Source organism: Halichoerus grypus, chromosome 5 (genome assembly GCF_964656455.1).
Source record: "Halichoerus grypus chromosome 5, mHalGry1.hap1.1, whole genome shotgun sequence".
NCBI classification, from domain to species: Eukaryota; Metazoa; Chordata; class Mammalia; order Carnivora; family Phocidae; genus Halichoerus; species Halichoerus grypus.
The window spans coordinates 139,453,586-139,475,243 of NC_135716.1; the positions used below are offsets into that span (position 1 = coordinate 139,453,586).

The following is a 21,658-nucleotide window of genomic DNA, read 5'->3' on the forward strand; positions in this document are numbered from 1 at the left end:
ACCCATCAAGATATTACCTTAAATAGCAAAAGGACTTGGCAGATGTGATTAATGATTTTGACACGGGAACAGTACCGTGGATTATCACGTGGGGCCAATGTAATCCCAAGCCTCCTTATAAGAGGGCCTCTAGAAGCTGGAGAAAGCAAGAAGTGCACTTCTTCCTAGAGACCCTCGTAAGAACACAGTTCTGCGGACACCTTCCTTTTAGCCAAGGAAGAGCTATTTTTGAGCTTCTCTTCTCCAGCACTGTAAAGTAATAAATTTGTGTTGTTTTTAGCCACTAAGTTTGTGGTTATGCTTTATAATAGCAATAGGAAACAAATACACCTCTTGTGTGTCACTAAAAAACCTTGTGGGCTCTTCTGCCCAGCTGTTGCTGGTGTGACTGGTTCTGACAAGCTTTGTGCAGTAGCAACCAGATGCACCTTGCCCCTCATTTGGATTGCTGAAGGTTTCTCTAGTGGCTGCAGGAACTTGCTGACAAGCAAACACAGCCTGAAAATGCATGACCTAGAACTGTCCTTGACTAGTGGGGGATGGTTTCTGATGAATAAATACTTCTCACCTTTTTCCTTCAGTAAAGTGTTCTAAGATGCATTTCATAACACTCCAGGGAAGAAAGCTCAAGTACCAGTTATCTGGTGACCAGCTGAATAATATCCTTCTAGTTTTCCCATCTTCCCTGTTTTCCTTCCTGGACCTTCACTCCTCCTGGAGATCGTTTCCAGAATAAATCCTATGCATGCCTCAGTTTCTGATTTCAGAGGGTTTCAGACTAGGTAAGAGATACACACTATGCAGATTGCTTTACCCGCATTTTCTCATTTAAGTAGAATACCCACCCAGTAAAGTATATTTATTCACATCCCCATGATTTTATAAAGTGTCTTTGACTCAAATTAGTAATTGGCAGAAGATAATTCAAACAATTCAACAAGCAATTGATGAAACCTGGATTCACCTTCAAGTTGCAAGTTAGGCTGACTATAACACCTGAATGTTTTCTATACTACTCATGTTTTCTGATATACTTCTCAAATATTGTTGGGAGGGTTAAAATGAGATCATAAGTGGGAGATTCTTGGCATAGCTAATTCTCAAAAAAAAAAAAAGATTTTAATCTGTCAAATCCATTTCCTTTGTTCAGGAAGGGAAATAACGCCACACTCTTCTTTGCCCTCAAAGAAACATGGAAAAATTCAGCTGAGCTTCCAAATCCCAAAGTCTGTGCTGCTTTGAATATTTTGTTCCTATGGAAAAGAAACTTTGAAGAATGTGTATCAGGCAAAGACACTGTAGAGGGAGAACAGAAATCAGTCCATCACATTATGCCCCAAATGTAGAAAAGCAGCTGAATCTGATTGCCCTGCACCTCTAAGTGCAGTGAAATTCTGGGAATTGGGATCATCTGTCACTTCAGACTTGTCATATTCTGCTGAAATAAAACATATAGTCTAATTTGCAAAGTTCTCTTGTGGAAAGAGTCTTAAAAATGTATATAACCTCTGTCTCAGTAATTCCATTAGGAATTTATCCAACCCAAAATCTAAAATGCAGAAAAAGATCTACATGTTGGATGCTTATGGCAGCCGCCTTTAAAATTACAAAAATTGGAAGCAACCAAAGTCTCAAAAAATACTGATGGTTAAGCAATATAATACATCCATCCATCCATACTATGAAATGTAGCAATAGAATATTCAAAATATATTTTATATGAGAAATTATTCATGGCCTAATATTTGGTTAAAAATGGAATGAATTAAATTGTATTTTGTAAACCAGTGCTTCTACATTTTTATGAGCCTGGAGGATAAGACCATAACTAACTTTTAATTGTTGGGGCTAGGGTGATTTTAATTTTCATAAGGTTTTTGATCTTTTCTGAATCTTTAATAATCTCCAATAATTTATAACAAAAATACAAGTTTTTAAAAGTTTTTTTTCTCAAGAATAAAAGTATAGATCAACATTTTTACAAGAATCCTTAAAAAGTGGTATTAAACCATTTGACACAGATTTAAAGAGTAGAAGTGAAGGACTAGTGCTAGGTATAATTAAGCAGATATAAACACTGTTCTGTATTCATTTCCTTTTCCATTTTTACTTTTGTTTCTATTTGATTTTCTTGACCCACTGTAATCTACCTTTTACCTTGTGCCCACAAGAAACTTTCTCCTAGGCAAATATAACCATGATACTCCCCTGAAAATAGCCCTTTGATGGCTCTCTGTTGTCATTAGGATAAAGTTATTGCCTGTTTTACTTAGTTCTCTCACTTAAAAATATCAGACCCGATGTCAATATCCATTTTAATAAAGGATAACAGATTGATTTTATATTCTTAAGAAATCTGGATAGCTAATAGAACTGAAGAAAGATCTATAGGAGACAATTCCTCAAGTAATAGAACTGGGACCGTAATGCTACCCAAAGTTTCTCTGTGTGAGTTTTCCACCTCTGTCACTATTCTCTTTTCTTCTTATTGAATGTAAGCTTTATTTTCTACTGCATTTAGATGTTCTCCATGTGGTAGGGAACAGGACTGCTCTCAGCCCCAGATTAGCAACTTTAACAGAAAGGGCTTTTATCAACAGTTATATACTAATCCCATTGGAGGATTACAATTAGAGTGGTTTGTATCACGTGCCCTGTCTCTGCTGCCTAGGTCAATTTCTGTGTCTAAAGGACTAGACTACTATGGCCAAGGCTGAGTCACATTATTCTCTTCAACCAGTGGCAAGAGTAGAAGCCACCTGCAAAGAGAAAGGGGGATGTGCTGGGAGATACAAGGTAGCAATTAAGATACACTGTCAAAAAAGGCCTTTGTAAGTACACCCCAGTCCACTTCTTAAGTTTTATCTGCGGTCACACTTTTTGTGCCAAATAGAACTATAGGCATTCCAAAATATTCTATGCTGGTTTGCAATCTCTATTTTTACAAAAAGTATTTTCTCAGTCTGGAAACACAATGAATTATCCACCTGTCTCATCTACGAAATATTTCTTTTAGTTTCTCTGCCTGTAAGAAATCTTTTTCCTGACTCCTGCTGGTAGGTCTTAATCTGCTTACACTGTAGTGATATCCCACTTTTCCCACCATATTGTATGTTTTTTGGCAGCAGGGTTGGGGTGGGGCACTGTATCATTTTATGTGTATAGCCTCAAAACTATATAAAACCCTTAATATATAAAAAGCATCTTAAAATGTATTGAATAACTGGAGGGTATTATGCTGAGTGAAATAAGTTAATCAGAAAGACATGTATCACATGATCTCACTGATATGAGGAATTCTTAATCTCAGGAAACAAACTGAGGGTTGCTAGAGTGGTGGGGGATGGGAGGGATGGGGTGGCTGGGTGATGGACATTGGGGAGGGTATGTGCTATGGTGAGCGCTGTGAATTGTGTAAGACTGATGAATCACAGACCTGTACCTCTGAAACAAATAATATATGTTAAAAAAAAAAAAAAGATAGCAGGAAGGGAAAAATGAAGGAGGGGAAATTGGAGGGGGAGACGAACCATGAGAGACTATGGACTCTGAGAAACAGACTGAGGGTTCTAGAGGGGAGGGGGGTGGGGGGATGGGTTAGCCTGGTGATGGGTATTAAAGAGGGTACGTACTGAGGGCAGAGCAAGATGGCAGAGGAGTAGGAGATCTGGATTTCGTCTGGTCTCAGGAATTCAGCTGGATAGGGATCGAACCGTTCTGAACACCTACAAACTCAACAGGAGATTGAAGAAAAGAATAGCAAGAACTCTCTGAACAGAAAAGCAACCACTTTCTGGAAGGTAGGATGTGCAGAGAAGTGAATCTGAGGCAATACTCGGGAGGATAGATGGTGGGGGAGGGGCCTCCGTCGGCCGCTTCTGGCAAGTGATAGAGCCGCAGAGCACAAAATCGGAACTTTTAGAAGTCTGCTCCGCTGAGGGACTTCGCTCCAGTGGCTAAGCGGGGGGTGGAACCCTCGCGGGACAGTGTGGTCTCAGGACCCTCGGGGTCACAGAAAGACCGGGGGTGTCGGAGTGCAGCAGAGCTCCCAGGTATCAAAGCAGGGAAGCCGGCAGCAGAGACAGAGCCGAGGCGCGGGCTCTCAGCTCGGGGTTGCCATAAACCGTGATCTGCGGCACAGTCGGGCCACTGCTCCTCCAGCAGGGACCCAACAAGCGGCAGATCCGGGGAGACTCACCTTCCTCCCCTGGGAGGAGCGGTGTGGGAGTGCACGGCAGGGATCTGCTGGGTTTGGAGACTCCACACGGGTCAGGTGCCAGAGAGAGAAACGCTCGGTCACAGGCCGGGTGAGCACGAAGTGCGGCCAGAGACCAGGGAGACGGGAGTGACTGACTGCTTTTCTCTGGGGGCGCACTGAGGAGCGGGGCCCCGAGTTCTCGGCTCCTCCGAGGCGGAGATTGGGAGGCCGCCATTTTCACTCTTGTCCTCCAAAGCCCTTTGGAAAGCTTGCAGGGAACAAAGGCTCCCGAGAGCAAACCCGAGCAGATTACTTAGCCCAGACCGGGCAAGGGCGGGGCAATTCCGCCTCCGGCAAAGACATTTGGGAACCACGGCAACAGGCCCCTCCCCCAGAAGATCAGTGAGAACAGCCAGCCAAGACCAAGTTTACCGATCAATGAGAACGGCAGAACTCCAGAGCTAGGAGAATAATGCACATAGAATCCATGGCTTTTTTACCATGATTCTTTAGTCTTGCAAAGTTAATTTTTTTTAAACTATTTTCTTTTTTTGAATTTTTCTTTCTCCCTTTTTCAACCAATATCTTATCAATCCCTTTTTTAAAAAACATTTTTATTTTTCATTTTTAGAGTCATCTTCTATCCCTTCATAGTAGTTACCTGTATTTTTGGCATATATATATAAGTTGTTCTCTCTTTAAAATTTTGAGAAAGTTTCTTCTAACAGATCAAAATATACCCTAAATCTTTAGTGTATGGTTTTTTCCTACTCTCCTGCCTGATCACATTCTCTCCCCTTTTTTTTCTTTTTTTTTTTTTTAAATCCTCTTCTTTCTTTTTTCAACTTCTTATCAATTCCTTTTATAAAATTTTTTATAATTTTCATCTTTACAGTCATATTCCATCCCTTCATCATATCAACCCTTATTTTTGTACATATATAAGTTTTTCTTTGTTTAAAATTTTGGGAGGCACTTTCTTCCAGCAGACCAAAATACACCCAAAATCTAGTGTGTGGCACTGATCTATGTACCAGCCTGATCATATTTGATCATATTCTGTTTTTTTTGTTTTGTTCTGTTTTTGTTTGTTTTTATCTTTATCTTTTTCTTTTTCTTTTTTCTCTCTTTCCCTTTGTTTTCCCCCTGCTTCAGGTCTTTTCTGATTTGTTTAGAGTATATTTTCGGGGGACGTTGTTACCCTGTTAGCATTTTGTTCTCTCATTCATCTATTCTCCTCTGCACAAAATGACAAGATGGAAAAAATCACCTCAACAAAAACAACAAGAGATAGTACTGACTGCCAGGGACCTACTCAATACGGACATTAGTACGATGTCAGATCTAGAGTTCAGAATCATCACTTTAAAGATACTAGCTGGGCTTGAAAAAAGCATGGAAGTTATGAGAGAAACCCTTTCTGGAGAAATAAAAGAACTAAAATCTAACCAAGTAGAAATCAAAAAGGCTATTAATGAGGTGCAATCAAATATGGGGGCACTAACTGCTAGGATAAATGAGGCAGAAAAGAGAATCAGTGATATAGACGACCAAATGATGGAAAATAAAGAAGCTGAGAAAAAGAGAGATAAACAACTACTGGATCACGAGGGCAGAATTCTAGAGATAAGCGATACCATAAGATGAAACAACATTAGAATAATTGGGATCCCAGAAGAGGAAGAAAGAGAGAGAGGGGCAGAAGGTATATTGGAGCAAATTATAGCAGAGAACTTCCCTAATTTGGGGAAGGAAACAGGCATCAAAATCCAGGAGACACAGAGAACCCCTCTCAAAATCAATAAAAATAGGCCAACACCCCGACATCTAATAGTGAAACTTACAAGTCTCAGAGACAAAGAGAAAATCCTGAAAGCAGCTCGGGAGAAGAGATATGTAACCTACAATGGTAGAAACATTAGATTGGCAACAGACCTATCCACAGAGACCTGGCAGGCCAGAAAGGACTGGCATGATATATTCAGAGCACTAAATGAGAAAAATATGCAGCCAAGAATACTATATCCAGTTAGGCTGTCATTGAAAATAGAAGGAGAGATAAAAAGCTTCCAGGACAAACAAAAACTAAAGGAATTTGCAAACACGAAACCAGCCCTACAAGAAATATTGAAAGGGGTCCTCTAAGCAAAGAGAGAGCCTAAAAGCAACATAGACCAGAAAGGAACACAGACAATATACAGTAACAGCCACCTTACAGGCAATGCAATGGCACTAAATTCATATCTTTCAATAGTGACCCTGAATGTAAATGGGCTAAATGCCCCAATCAAAAGACACAGGCTATCAGATTGGATTAAAAAACAAGACCCATCGATATGCTGTCTGCAAGAGACTCATTTTAGACCCAAAGACACCCCCAGATTTAAAGTGAGGGGGTGGAAAACCATTTACCATGCTAATGGACACCAAAAGAAAGCTGGGGTGGCAATCCTTATATCAGACAAATTAGATTTTAAACCAAAGACTGTAATAAGAGATGAGGAAGGACACTATATCCTACTTAAAGGGTCTATCCAACAAGATCTAACATTGTAAATATCTATGCCCCTAACATGGGAGCAGCCAATTATATAAGGCAATTAATAACAAAAGCAAAGCAACACATCAACAACAATACAATAATAGTGGGGGACTTTAACACCCCCCTCACTGAAATGGACAGATCATCTAAGCAAAAGATCAACAAGGAAATAAAGACTTTAAATGACACACTGGACCAAATGGACTTCACAGACATATTCAGAACATTCCATCCCAAAGCAACGGAATACACATTCTTCTCAAGTGCCCATGGAACAATATCCAGAATCGATCACATCCTAGGTCATAAATCAGGTCTCAACCAGTACCAAAAGATTGGGATCATGCCCTGCCTATTTTCAGACCACAGTGCTTTGAAACTAGAACTCAATCACAAGAGGAAAGTTGGAAAGAACTCAAATACATGGAGGCTAAAGAGCATCCTACTAAAGAATGAATGGGTCAACCAGGAAATTAAAGAAGAATTAAAAAAAATTCATGGAAACCAATGAAAATGAAAACACAACTGTCCAAAATCTTTGGGATGCAGCAAAGGCGGTCCTAAGAGGAAAGGATATAGCAATATAAGCCTTTCTCAAGAAACAAGAAAGGTCTCAAGTACACAACCTAACCCTACACCCAAAGGAGCTGGAGAAAGAACAGCAAATAAAGCCTAAACCCAGCAGGAGAAGAGAAATAATAAAGATCAGAGCAGAAATCAATGAAATAGAAACTAAAAGAACAGTAGAACACATCAACGAAACTAGGAGCTGGTTCTTTGAAAGAATTAACAAGATTGATAAACCCCTGGCCAGACTTATCAAAAAGAAAAGAGAAATGACCCAAATCAACAAAATAATGAATGAAAGAGGAGAGACACAACCAACACCAAAGAAATACAATTATAAGAACATATTATGAGCAACTCTATGCCAGCAAATTAGATAACCTGGAAGAAATGGATGCATTCCTAGAGATGTATCAACTACCAAAACTGAACCAGGAAGAAATAGAAAACCTGAACAGACCTATAACCACTAAGGAAATTAAAGCAGTCATCAAAAATCTCCCAAAAAACAAAAGCCCAGGGCCAGAAGGGTTCCCAGGGGAATTCTACCAAACATTTAAAGAGGAATTAATACCTATTCTTCTGAAACTGTTCCAAAAAATAGAAATGGAAGGAAAACTTCCAAACTCATTTTATGAGGCCACCATTACCTTGATCCCAAAACCAGACAAAGACCCCATCAAAAAGGAGAATTATAGACCAATATCCCTGATGAACACAGATGCAAAAATTCTCACCAAAATACTAGCCAATAGGATCCAACAGTATATTAAAAGGATTATTGACCACGACCAAGTGGGATTTATCCCTGGGCTGCAAGGTTGGTTCAACATCCGCAAATCAATCAATGTGATACAATACATTAACAAAAGAAAGAACAAGAATCATATGATCCTCTCAATAGATGCAGAAAAAGCATTTGACAAAGTACAGCATCCTTTCTTGATCAAAACTCTTCAGAGTATAGGCATAGAGGGTACATACGTCAATATCATAAAAGCCATCTATGAAAAACCCACAGCGAATATCATTCTCAATGGGGAAAAACTGAGAGCTTTCCCCCTAAGGTCAGGAACATGGCAGGGATGTCCACTATCACCACTGCTATTCAACATAGTATTAGAAGTCCTAGCCACAGCAATCAGACAACAAAAAGAAATCAAAGGCATCCAAATTGGCAAAGAAGAAGTCAAACTCTCACTCTTTGCAGATGATAATGATACTTTATGTGGAAAACCCAAAAGACTCCACCCCAAAACTGCTAGAACTCATACAGGAATTCAGTCCAGTGGCAGGATATAAAATCAATGCACAGAAATCAGTAGCATTCCTATACACCAACAACAAGACAGAAGAAAGAGAAATTAAGGAGTCAATCCCATTTACAATTGCACCCAAAACAATAAGATACCTAGGAATAAATCTAACCAAAGAGGCAAAGGATCTGTACTCAGAAAACTATAAAACACTCATGAAAGAAATTGAGGAAGATACAAAGAAATGGAAAAACGTTCCATGCTCATGGGTTGGAAGAAAAAATATTGTGAAGATGTCCATGCTACCTAGAGCAATCTACACATTCAATGCAATCCCCATCAAAATACCATCCAGTTTTTTCAAAGAAATGGAACAAATAATCCTAAAAGTTGTATGGAACCAGAAAAGACCCCGAATAGCCAGAGGAATGTTGAAAAAGAAAAGCAAAGCTGGCGGCATCACAATTCTGGACTTGCAGCTCTATTACAAAGCTGTCATCATCAAGACAGTATGGTACTGGCACAAAAACAGACACATAGATCAGTGGAACAGAATAGAGAGCCCAGAAATGGACCCTCAACTCTATGGTCAACTAATCTTCGACAAAGCAGGAAAGAATGTCCAATGGAAAGAGACAGTCTCTTCAACAAATGGTGTTGGGAAAATTGGACAGCCACATGCAGAAGAATGAAATTGGACCATTTCCTTACACCACACACAAAAATAGACTCAAAACGGTTGAAAGACCTAAATGTGAGACAGGAGTCCATCAAAATCCTAAAGGAGAACACAGGCAGCAACTTTTTCGACCTCAGCCACAGCAACTTCTTCCTAGAAACATCGCCAAAGGCAAGGGAAGCAAGGGCAAAAATGAACTATTGGGACTTCATCAAGATAAGAAGCTTTTGCACAGCAAAAGAAACATTCAACAAAACCAAAAGACAACCGACAGAATGGGAGAAGATATTTGCAAATGACATATCAGATAAAGGGCTAGTATCCAAAATCTATAAAGAACTTATCAAACTCAACACCCAAAGAACTAATGATCCAATCAGGAAATGGGCAGAAGACATGAACAGACATTTTTCCAAAGGAGACATCCAAATGGCCAACAGACACATGAAAAAGTGCTCAACATCTCTTGGCATCAGGGAAATCCAAATCAAAACCTCAATGAGATACCATCTCACACCAGTCAGAATGGCTAAAATTAACAAGTCAGGAAATGACAGATGTTGGCGGGGATGCGGAGAAAGGGCAACCCTCCTACACTGTTGGTGGGAATGCAAGCTGGTGCAGCCACTCTGGAAAACCATATGGAGGTTCCTCAAAAAGTTGAAAATAACATAATAAAAAGGAATCCAATAAATAAACCTGGACAAAATGGTTACTCACATATAAAGTAAATCATTTGATTCCTACTTCATGCTATGTACAAAAATCAACTCTGGGACCATTGAAAATTTAAATGTGAAAAGCAAAATCTTAAAACATTTATAGCAAATCTAAATAATAACTGACCCTGGAGAAAGATGGGATTTATTTATTTATTTTTAATTTTATTATGTTAATCACCATACATTACATCATTAGTTTTTTTCTTTTTTTATTATGTTATGTTAATCACCATACAATACATCATTAGTTTTTGATGTAGTGATCCACGATTCATTGTTTGCATATAACACCCAGTGCTCCATTCAATACGTGCCCTCTTTAATACCCATCACCAGGCTAACCCATCCCCCACCCCCCTCCCCTCTAGAACCCACAGTTTGTTTCTCAGAGTCCGTAGTCTCTCATGGTTCATCTCCCCCTCCAATTTCCCCCCTTCATTTTTCCCTTCCTACTATCTTCTTCTTCTTCCCTTTCTTTTTTTTAACATAATCACAGACCTGTACCTCTGAAAGATGGGATTTATTAATAGACTTTTTTAAAAGAGAAATTCATAAGACTGATACATTTGACTATATTAAAATCAAGAAGTGTTCATTAGAAGCTGTCTCAAAGTATCTTAAATTGAATGTCCTAGAAGCATAACCGAAGATAGGGAATTTTGTGCAAGTAACTTATGAGGACATGCTCTCAGGAGGAACTGCAGGGAAATGAGGAAAGCAGTATAAGGAGGGGATGTGGCTGAGTGAAGATGTGGTTTCAGCTCGAGTCTACCTTCACCCTAATCCCATGGGAAGCTCTGGAACATGAATTTACCACAGAGCAAACCTTGAGATAAGGGGGTGAGCCTCTTGTATCTGTTATTAGTTATTGGCTGCAGGCTGATTCCCCAGGGTTTGGGTGAAGCAGATCCATTGGTCAATCACTTTTTTTTGAAGGATACAGTTATAAACTACTAACCAGTTAACATTCATTGAAAACAGCATCTACCAGGAAAGTCAAAAGACAAGATACAAAACACATGAAGATACTTACGATGCATATAACAACGTATTTGTATCACAAATACATGAAGAAGTTCTATAGATAAAAAGAAATATTGCCCAATGTATGAAGATACTCTTAACATGATTAGCAATTGGGGAAATGTAAATCAACAACACAATGAGATACCTTTTCACATTTACTTGATTAAGAAAATATGAGAAGCCTAACAATAATTACTGCAGAGAATGTGGATCATCGATATTTCTTGCACCTTGTTGGTGGTTTTATAAATTGTTATAATCCCTTTGTAAAAACAACTTGACGTATTCCTGTAAAGAAAAATATTTATATAACTTACAACCCAACAATTCTACTTCCAGGTATATATTCAAAAGAATGTTGACCTACTCATGGCAACACCATTCATAAAACCAAAAAAAAAAAAAAAAAAAACCCAACCTAAAAATAACCCAAATTTATGTGAATAGAATAGTTAAATTTTAGTATATTCATAAAATATCCCACAGTGAAAATTAAGAGCTTTAACTAAACAAAATAGGATGGATAAATATTAGTAGTGTTAAACTAAAATCAATTTCCAGAAAACTAAATACAACATAATTTTAATGTGAAGTTCAAAAATGAAAATAAAACTAAACTAATTGTGAACACAGATTCAAAGGAATGATAAGCATAAAATTCAAATTAAAGCTACTTTATGGCTGGACAATAAATCAGGTTGGTGAGATGAAGGAAGGAGGAACATGTTGATATAGTTAGTGACTATTTTAGTTGCAGGAAGAAGTGGTAGATTCATGGGGATTAGTCATATTAACACATACATACACATAAATTAGTATGATTAGTTCACTGCATGAATTGATGATGACTGTGATAAACCTAGGGATATGTTAATTCAATTTTGTTCACCTGAGTTCTATGTAAATAAAAGATCCAAGGAATAAACTTATAAACACATGGCTTTGAAAATTCCACTTAATTGAATATAGTGCATTAGAATCTAATATCAGAAGAAGAGAATTGATTTTTTTTTTTTCCTCCCACTTATTTCCCATGGAATACTGGATAAGACTTTGGAGTCTGTCTTAACCTTTCTCATCTGAAAAATGGGATGAAAAGTAGTTGTCCTTATACTCTTGTGTGTATCTTGATATTCAAAAGGGACCATATCTGTGAGTTCATTTTCTAAATTGTAGATAGACACAGGTATACATACGGATATGGTTGATGATGATGAAGTAGTAATCATGTCATCATAACAAGAAATATTTACTTAATGTGTCCTCTGTGCCAGGCATGGAGCAAGGCCTAGTCCAGCTATAAAGATGTATGTGTAGCTGATTACTAATAAAACTAGTATACGTTCATATAGGAATATGATCAAGGTATTGTTGAGGCACAGAAGAAGGAACAATAGAACAAATTGTAGATGACTTCACAGGAGATAAAATTGTGGTGGGTCTTGAATGATTAGTAGTTTACCAAGAGAGAAGAGAAGAAGACATTCTAGGTAGCTTGACCAGCATGTTACCTGGATGGGTTTGGGAAATGTTGGGTTTTTGGAGTTACAGAGGCAGAAAGCTATAATCGAAATGAAACTCAGCTGGTGACAGCAGTGACCAGAGCTCAAATTCCAGAGAATAAAAAAATTTATTATACCTGTCATGACTTTAAAAAAAAAAGAACTCCTTGCATTTAATTTATCCTAAACCAAATCTTTTTTTCAAATATTCAAAAAGTCCCTTCACAGAGAATAAGTAAATTACTGAAATGTACTGTGCTTTCTGAATCTAAGGAGCTATGAAATCCATTTATAATTAACTTTTTATTTTTTATTTATTTTTTTTTTTTTAAAGATTTTTTATTTATTTATTTGAGAGAGAATGAGAGACAGAGAGCACGAGAGGGAAGAGGGTCAGAGGGAGAAGCAGACCCCCTGCTGAGCAGGGAGCCCGATGTGGGACTCGATCCCGGGACTCCAGGATCACGACCTGAGCTGAAGGCAGTCGCTTAACCAACTGAGCCACCCAGGCGCCCTATAATTAACTTTTTAAAAAAGAAAACTATTTCATGAATAATATGAATACCATTTGTATTATCACTGTGAGATCATTTCCTTCATACAGAGGAGAATAAACTTCAGGGCTCTATCAACTCCACCCAATTCATTAAAACTTGTCTTTGATTCTTAAGACATCTCCTAAGGTTCTTTTTCCCTCCAAATTTCCTACTAAGCTATTCTTTAAATTAGTCTCAGTTCTTTTACATTTATTAAACTGTCTGAGAAAAACCACAGGACCCACATCATTTGGAGACTTTTCATTCATGAGCTTAAAAAAAATCCAACCAACCAACAGCCACCAAAAGATGATTGTATTTCTTGTTACTACTGTATGAATGGGGCCTTTTAATATGTCCTTTTATTATAGTAATATTGAACATGGACTACTATTTTCTTGTATGATTAATCCTGTATTTTCGATGCTTAATTATTTTAAAAGAAGAGTGAAGTGCCCCATCATCCCTTACTGTGTTAGAGAAAAGGTGAGAGGTGTCCTTCAAAACAGTGGTCAGCAAATTTTTAATTTTTTTTTTCTTTCTCTATTGGTTCAATTGCTGTATTTTTTAGATTCAGTTCATTTCACCTTGATGGAAAAAGTAAACAGCTTCTGGAAGAGCCTAATTCAGAGTCTTTTAGCAAGTCTAGGGCTTCATTTGATGTGTTGAAAAATCAGTGCCACTTAGATGATAGGTATTTAAATTTGTCATAAATGTAGTCATTCTTTGGTGATTTCTTCCTTGTTTGTACTCTCCTTTCACTTGAAGGGCGTTTTTTAAGTTATCACGTCTACTCTCATAATTGTCATTTCTAAGCTAATTATTTCTAGATTTCTACCTGGCCCCAACCTCTCCCCTTAGCTCCAAATCCATATATCCAAATTTGTATATCAGTTTGAGTGTCCCGTCCCCTAACCATCTCAGTCTTAGAATTTTCAGAACAAAAATCCTATTTTCTGTCCTCCCCAAATGGTCTTCAACGTGCATTCCAATATTAATCACCTCCAAACAAGAAACCTGGGATCACACTTGACCCCTTCCTTCCATGGACCAATTTCCAACTTTTAGAGACGGTTATCTCTAATGATCTTTTTTCCTGTCCTTTTGTATTCCCTTAGTTCTAACCTTGAGTATTCTATGTCCCCATTCCTATAATGCCCCCTTAAATAATTTCTTCTATTCTTTCCCTTTTCATGTTTATTCTTCATATACCTGCCTGAATGCACCAAAATGAAAAAATATATATGTCTCTCAACTGCTTACAACCTTTTGATGGTTACATATTGCCCTTAGGAAAAATAAATCATAGTTGAACATGTAATACATAGGCCATCAAAGTGGGGCTAATAATCTCTTCAGGCCTAGGGTCTCAGATTACTCCTCTCTTCACTTTTTGAGATCTAATCACACTGAACTATGGCCATTCCCTGAATTTACTATACTACTTTACCACGGTGGCTTTGAATGTTCCTTTTGCTTGAAACCTCTTTCCCTTCTATTTTTCCTATTCCTACCCTTTCTTTAAGAGATAGTTCAAGCTTCACCTCACTTTAGATGTTTCCCTTTATCCCTGGAGAGAACTAACCATTTCCTCCTCCTCCTCTGTGTATACAGATTTTTGCACTCTACATAGCATCCATCAAACTGATGGCTTTTATTTATTCAAAGTCTAAATCTCTCAATTATGAGTATTTTAAGAGCAGAGGCCATGTCCTATACATCCTTTCCTAGCATCCCAATCTGACCTAGAATAGGAGTCTAGTGAATATTAGTTCCATAGTTAAATGGATTGCTTAAAGAAACAAAATGAGAGCAATAAAATAGGTAATGTTCTTTCTCCTGTCTTCCTTTCAGTCCAAGGATTAAATTCTTCCCAGGATGATTGTGGAAATGCCCACATTGTTGATGAAAACCTCCACCTTTCACTGGAAAGGGTATGTTTGGCTCTATGGCCACAAGACAATGACACAGGAGGGCAATGGTCCAACACCAGTGGTATTTGAAAGGCTCAGTTATTTACTTCTGATTTCACACTTGCCTAAGGTCACAACACTAGGAAGAGATAGAGCTGAGATTCAAATCCAGTCCAGTCTGAGTTGTGCCAAGCCCACACAGCTCTTGATCCAGTTTCTCTTCCAGCTTGAGTTAAATACTAGGCCTGCATTTTTTTTTTTTCTTACAATCATCAGGTCTCTATTACTAATCTCTTTTGATCAACTACAAGCATATGTATCTTGGTCAAAACAAGCACTAATTTGCAGCCTAAACTTCTACTTAATGAAGAAATCTTTCTCTCAGAGAAACAACAAAGTATGCAAAGAAATAGCTTTGCTAAAGCATATATTCAATTTGCATTGCCAAATAGCACATTGATCCTTTTAGTCTAAAACACATGCATTCAAGGTTATTTCACTATTTTCTCCAAGAGGGGGGATGGTGGTGAGGTAGTGTATATAGCTAAATACATATATCCAGATGATTCTTCCCACAACAAAGGAATGATGTGCTTTAAAATTTGATTAAAATACCTACCACTTAGAAAAGCTCTGATATTACTTAAATATATTTCCACTTGAGGTTTAAAACAAAAAAAATGTTAAAGTCAAAGTAATCCAAATGAACGAATGAAAAATAACACAATAACAATAATAGTCATAATAACAATAGCAATAATATCAAATAGTTTGCCAAGTTTATTTTGTACTTTCATGTAAATCTATTTAATCCTCACAATTACTCTTTGCAGTAGATAAAATTATCTCCATTTCACGGATATCTTAAGACATTATTTAAGATAATGTCTGAGATGCACAGATTAAGTTACTTGCCTATTGTCATATAGCAATAATAAAGCTAGGATTCAAATTCTGAAAGTCTGATTTCAGAACCTATGCTCTTCACTACTACAATACCTGAGTGAGTGATATACATGCCATATTATAAAACACATGTATATGTGTATGCATGCACTCAATTCTCAAATTTGTATATATATGAACATTTATATGCATACACTACATATAGACACATTCCCACATGCATTCTATGCATATACATAGAGAAATGGAGACATACATATTTATACATACACATGAAAACATATGAAATGTGATTAATGTAAAATAGAAATGTAGCAATCACATTGGTAACTTTTCCTACAAAAATCCAACTGGGCCTCCTAAATCCAACAATAAGAAAAAGAAAAATTCCCTCACAATTATATTTAGCAAATGTTTTCCAAGAAATATTGTTTAATCACTTCAGGGAAGCAGAACTTTCTAAGGCTGCAGCCAAGTTAAACTTTTGAAAATTGTTTTTGTAATGTTTACCCAGTGAGATCATATTTTCATTGCCCTGATGAAATACAGGTGCAAAATCTAAATACATCAGCCCCTATAGTGCAGTTTCCTGCTGAGTTCCTTTCCTAGCATGGCTAAAATCCTTCCGCCTCTTTTCCTTCTACCTTTGTCCTTTACCCTAGAATTTATTGAACTCATGTGATTCTAATAATATCCATTGAAAGGAAAAACAGAAGGAAAATACCATTTACTGAATACCTACTATGTGTCGGTAGCTTTAACAAGCAATATTTCATGTAAGTGACTCAATGATAATTATGTGGTGTGCATTATTTTTACAGAAGGAGAAATGTGGGCCCAGAGAAGTTAAGCAACATATCCAGGAAAACAAAGCTATTAAGAGATAGACCCAGAAAACTGGGGTGTTCCCTTGTAATCATAGCAGAAAGAAAGGAAGACTAGAATTGTAGAATACTGTTGTTGGAAGGGACTTTATTTATCCCATTGTAGTTGTCTGTTTACTATGTACTCCAGGAGGGAAATGAATAATCTTATTTGTATTTGAACCTCCAGCCATATGCATTGAGTTGACACAGAGTGACCACTGGATAGCTGTCTAATTTAAAAAAAATGATTTCAAAAATACATTACAATGTCCAAGGGTTAATATGTGTCAAACATTTTGCTATCTTTGTCATATACCTTCTTTCCTTTAATGGACTGTAGCACAGCCTTCTAACACTGTATTTGAAGAAACTGAGGTCCAGAAAGGTAAAGCAGTTTATCCAATGACAGCCAATGCATTTGGAAGTGACCATTTGGAATTTGTGCTCTTTGCATGCCACCAGAAATAATTCTTCATTACTGATGTATTTGTGTTTAGGTGACTTGAACTAAACAGATTTGAACCAAATGGAAAAGAAAACTATAGATTCCTTGCCCATCTAAATTGCCAGTGCCAGTTCACAGACCAGATGGAAAGAATGTTTACTCCTAATAGTGTTAGGAGGTTAGGGCAGCATTTTTGTTTTCATAAGCAGGGCGGCAGCACCCACTAGCCTGGAGTCCATGCTCCCATGCTGGGGGCCAGAGCTGCCAACTATGAACCAGAAGGGTAACAGCCTCTGCTGGGAATTCAGACCCACAAATCCCTGCGTGGAAGATAAAATCTTTTTTGCTTCTTAATTCAATCACATACCCAACTGGCAATCTTGCATATCAAAATGGGAATCCTGGGAGGCTGTTGGAATATGCAGATCAACAGAAGCTAATTAGCATTAACTTGCAGCCCTCCCAAACTGATTGGCAGCACAGCTGTGGGGACCCAACAAAACACGCTGAGTTGCATGTTTGTCAGGCCACCTGCCACTGTGCGGGATCCAAAATAGTGCAAACCACCATGCCATAATAACTTGGTGACCTTAGTTTGAGAGGAGTAGGAAATAGACATATTTGGATCATGCAGTAATTAGTACTGCCTTCACCTGACACTCATTCAACAATAGGCTTCATGGAAGTACCTTTCTCATCTGACATTGTGATATCTTAATTGAGATTGACAGCTTCTTCCTGAGGCTACCAGTTCTCCATGAAGTTTGCAATCTTACTCAGAATCACCACAGGCTCAGGCATTGAAACACTGGTACAATTTCATTCCCAGCTTCCTAGAGCCTGGCTTTTGTTTCTTAAACCAAGGGCACTTTTTAGGAATAAACACAAAAGACATTAGCACAGGTACAGGGAGCACGAGAGCCAGAGACCTGGCTGGGTGACCTTATGTAAGTTTCCTAACTTCCTAAACCTCAGACTCCTCATCTGAATTGTAGTACCTCATGGAGTTATTGTGAGCATTGGATTAGGTAATGTGTGAAAAGCCCCAGCACAAAGTAGGGGCTCAATAAGTGGCAGCCATTTTTTTAATAGTAATTAAAATACATACATACACATACTCAAGAACAGAGGGGCTGACCCTTTGGATCTAAGTTTTATAACCTGTCAGTGGGGAAAAACATTGTAAAAATATTTATAATAAATTACTATTGCTTTTGCAAAGCACATTATAAACCATTTTATTCAAGTCTCTATCATATATATATGAAAAATAAACTTTGGTAATAATGAAGACAGTTGCTAACCATTATTGAGAAATTACAATGTCAACCATTATATCATTACATACATATCTTATCTAAACTTCGCAAGCCCAGGAGAGGAGTACTCAAACATCTTAAATTTAAAATGAAAACTAAGGCTTGGGAAGGTCTAGCAACTTGCTCAAGGTCAACTTTTTAATTCAGTGCTTTTTGTCTTCCTGCAGATTTTGGATGACCCAAATAATAACTATATTTTGCACTTGAGTTTGGCTTCATTCTTTTTTTTTTAAATTTTATTTTATCATATTAGTCACCATACAATACCTCATTAGTTTTTGATGTGGTGATCCACAATTCATTGTTTGCATATAACACCCAGTGCTCCATGCAGTACGTGCCCTCCTTAATACCCATCACCAGGCTAACCCATCCCCCCACCCCTCCTCCCCTCTAACACCCTCAGTTTGTTTCTCAGAGTCCTTAGTCTCTCATGGTTCATCTCTTCCTCTGATTCCCCCCCTTCATTTTTCCCTTCCTTCTCCTAATGTCCTCCATGCTATTCCTATGTTCCACAAATAAGTGAAACCATATGATAATTGACTTTCTCTGCTTGACTTATTTCACTTAGCATAATCTCCTCCAGTCTCAACCATGTTGATGTAAAAGTTGGATATTCATCCTTTCTGATGGCTGAGTAATATTCCATTTTATATATTGACCACATCTTCTTTATCCATACTTCATTCTTATTAGAGAACTGAGTTCCCTATTAAAGTCTGCAGGAGAAATTGAATATTTTCTCAGCTATAGAAATGATGTATGCAGTAGGTGCAAGGTTGGGGAGATGGTTAGGTTTCAACTTGGTGGTTTCTAAGATGCATTTCAAATCTGAGAAACTAACTGACATATTTATACCCTCTTTATTGTAGTTAAGTGACAACTTATCTAAAGTTCCTTTTAGCTCCAGTAGGTGAGGCAAGTGAAGTAATAGCAGCTTCAGTTTTAACACAATTTTGACAGTGGTGACCCTGGGAGAGTAGGATTGAGTGTTCTGAACTTTGAGTGGAATAATCCTTCTCCTTTGGATATGGCAATATCTGTTCCACTGATCTATTTCATGTAGATGTTCTGAGATATTGTGGGATTTGCTTTTGTTAGAGTTTTGATTGTTTTTGAAAATCCAAATTCCTTCTGTCTACCCATTAGTGAACTGTTTGTAGTTGCCTGCCAGAGTAAGTTCACTGTGCCAGCAATCTTCTTGGTCACTTTCCCCCATCTCTCTACCATTGCTGTAATCCCCTGCTACCTTCACACACGAGTTGTGAAATGTCTTAAAAGTGTATACACTTGGAATGGATGAAACACCAACTTGGAGTTAGCCAAATAGGATTCATCTTGTATCTTGGCTCTGACCTCTTGGTAACGGAAGCTGGAAATTGGGTGGAGATCACTTCAAAGCCCTATTCTAGCTCACTAGGCAAGGGTGAGAATGAGATCAATGGGCCATGAACCAACTAAATGTTTGTACTCTAAATTTGCTCTTAACCATTGAATATTCTATCAAAGTAGGTTTAGATTGGAGAGTGGCAGGCAGAGGGAACATAGTCATGAAGTAGGGTGATTTGATCTGTAGTATCTCTTATGGCATTATCAAATAAAGAGGCAAAATACAAGCAACCGACATTCTGAAAGCACCTGCAATGTTTAAGGAACTCGAACACATACTCTGTCAGTCATTTGACAGATGGAAAGAACTGAACACAGAGTTGGACAGGAGGGACAGAGCTAGCAAATACTGGTGGCAAGATTAGAGCCCTGTTTTCACTTATGCTTATGTTTATGCTCTTTGCTAAACAATTTCATCTCTTAGCCTAGAATGCAAGAGATATGTCAGACATAGAAAAGAGGGCTAGCATGGAAGACTACAATGGGACACAGAGGGTTCTACTCCTCTCTGGTATCAGTGACCCTGGACAGGTCACTTATCCTAATAATATTAAAAGCTACATTGTATTGGGTCAGCACATGCAATAAGCACCTCACATAATTGCTTGTTTAATTCTTACATTTCTCCATGAGAGAGATATGATTAACTATTTTATGGGAAGTTAAATAATTTTTCCAAGAAATATCTGGTGAGTATCTGGGATATAAGTCCAGGTCTGTCAGGCTCCAAACCCCAGCTCTTAACAAATCTATCATGAAAACTCAATTATAAAATATTTTCAGAATAAATAAATACTTCAGTGAAATCACTGCTATGAGAGGTAAGTTGAAAAATAGCTAGGATTTGAAAGACTGAGAAGGGTTTTGTATTGATAAATAAGAGAACAGATGGTAGTTAAGAAGGTAAGCTCTGTAATGTATATAAAGTGCCTATACATAGTGTACAATGACTGACTCTGGGTTCTACCCTCATCTTCCCTCCACCCTATGCCTATAAGATTTTGACTAATACTGTGGGGGGTATCAGCTCTAAACTCAGTCTTAGTTCTTTGTTGAAGACTCCTTATCTCAACTTGGGCTGCTATAACAAAATACCATAAACTTAGTAGCTTATCAACAGCCAGCTCTCAGGCCTCTTCCTATAAGGGCATTAATCCCATTCATGAGGGCTCCACTTAATGACCTAATCACCTCCCAAAGGCCCCACCTCTCAACATCACATGGAGATTAGGGTTTTAGCATTTGTATTTTGAGGGACACAAACATTAGGTCCCTGGCATTCTTTCCTTGTAGGGCCTTCAGGGTATTGTCTGTGTAAGGTAGCTCTTCCTGTTGCTTAAGAGTATACATGGGGCAAGTATACAGGAGGAAGAATTCCAGGTTAAAGTTGTCAGGGTTTTTTGGTTTAACATGAAGCCATAATTGGGTCCATTGAAAGGACCCTGACAAGTGTCTAGCACAGAGGGAGAAAGCAAGGAATCATGAAGCCTAGGAGACCACCTCCTTTATGCAGGAAAAACAGCATTCAGGATGGACTCTGGGAATTCTCAGGTCTCACTGGGTGCCAATATGATTTTTTCATAATCAAACTTTATGTTTTTTGAAATGCTTTATCAGTGGAGGAAAAAAACCCAAACAACCTAGTAATGGAAAGGTGATAGGTAAAAGGAAGATAATCAGGACCTTTAATTTGACACCAGGTATACGAGCTCTGTGCCCATATTCTGTGTTTAAATAAGCCTTCCCTGGTGCTGTAGACTGAACTGTGTCCTTTCCAAATTCATATGTTGAA

The 21,658-nt window shown here is 37.9% G+C and overlaps 1 protein-coding gene across 10 annotated transcripts in view; it reads left to right on the plus strand.

Moving 5' to 3' along the window:
* The window catches only part of LOC118546233 (uncharacterized), a 567,633-nt gene that overhangs the window by 311,795 nt on the left and 234,180 nt on the right, over positions 1-21,658 (plus strand). The window lies entirely within an intron of this gene.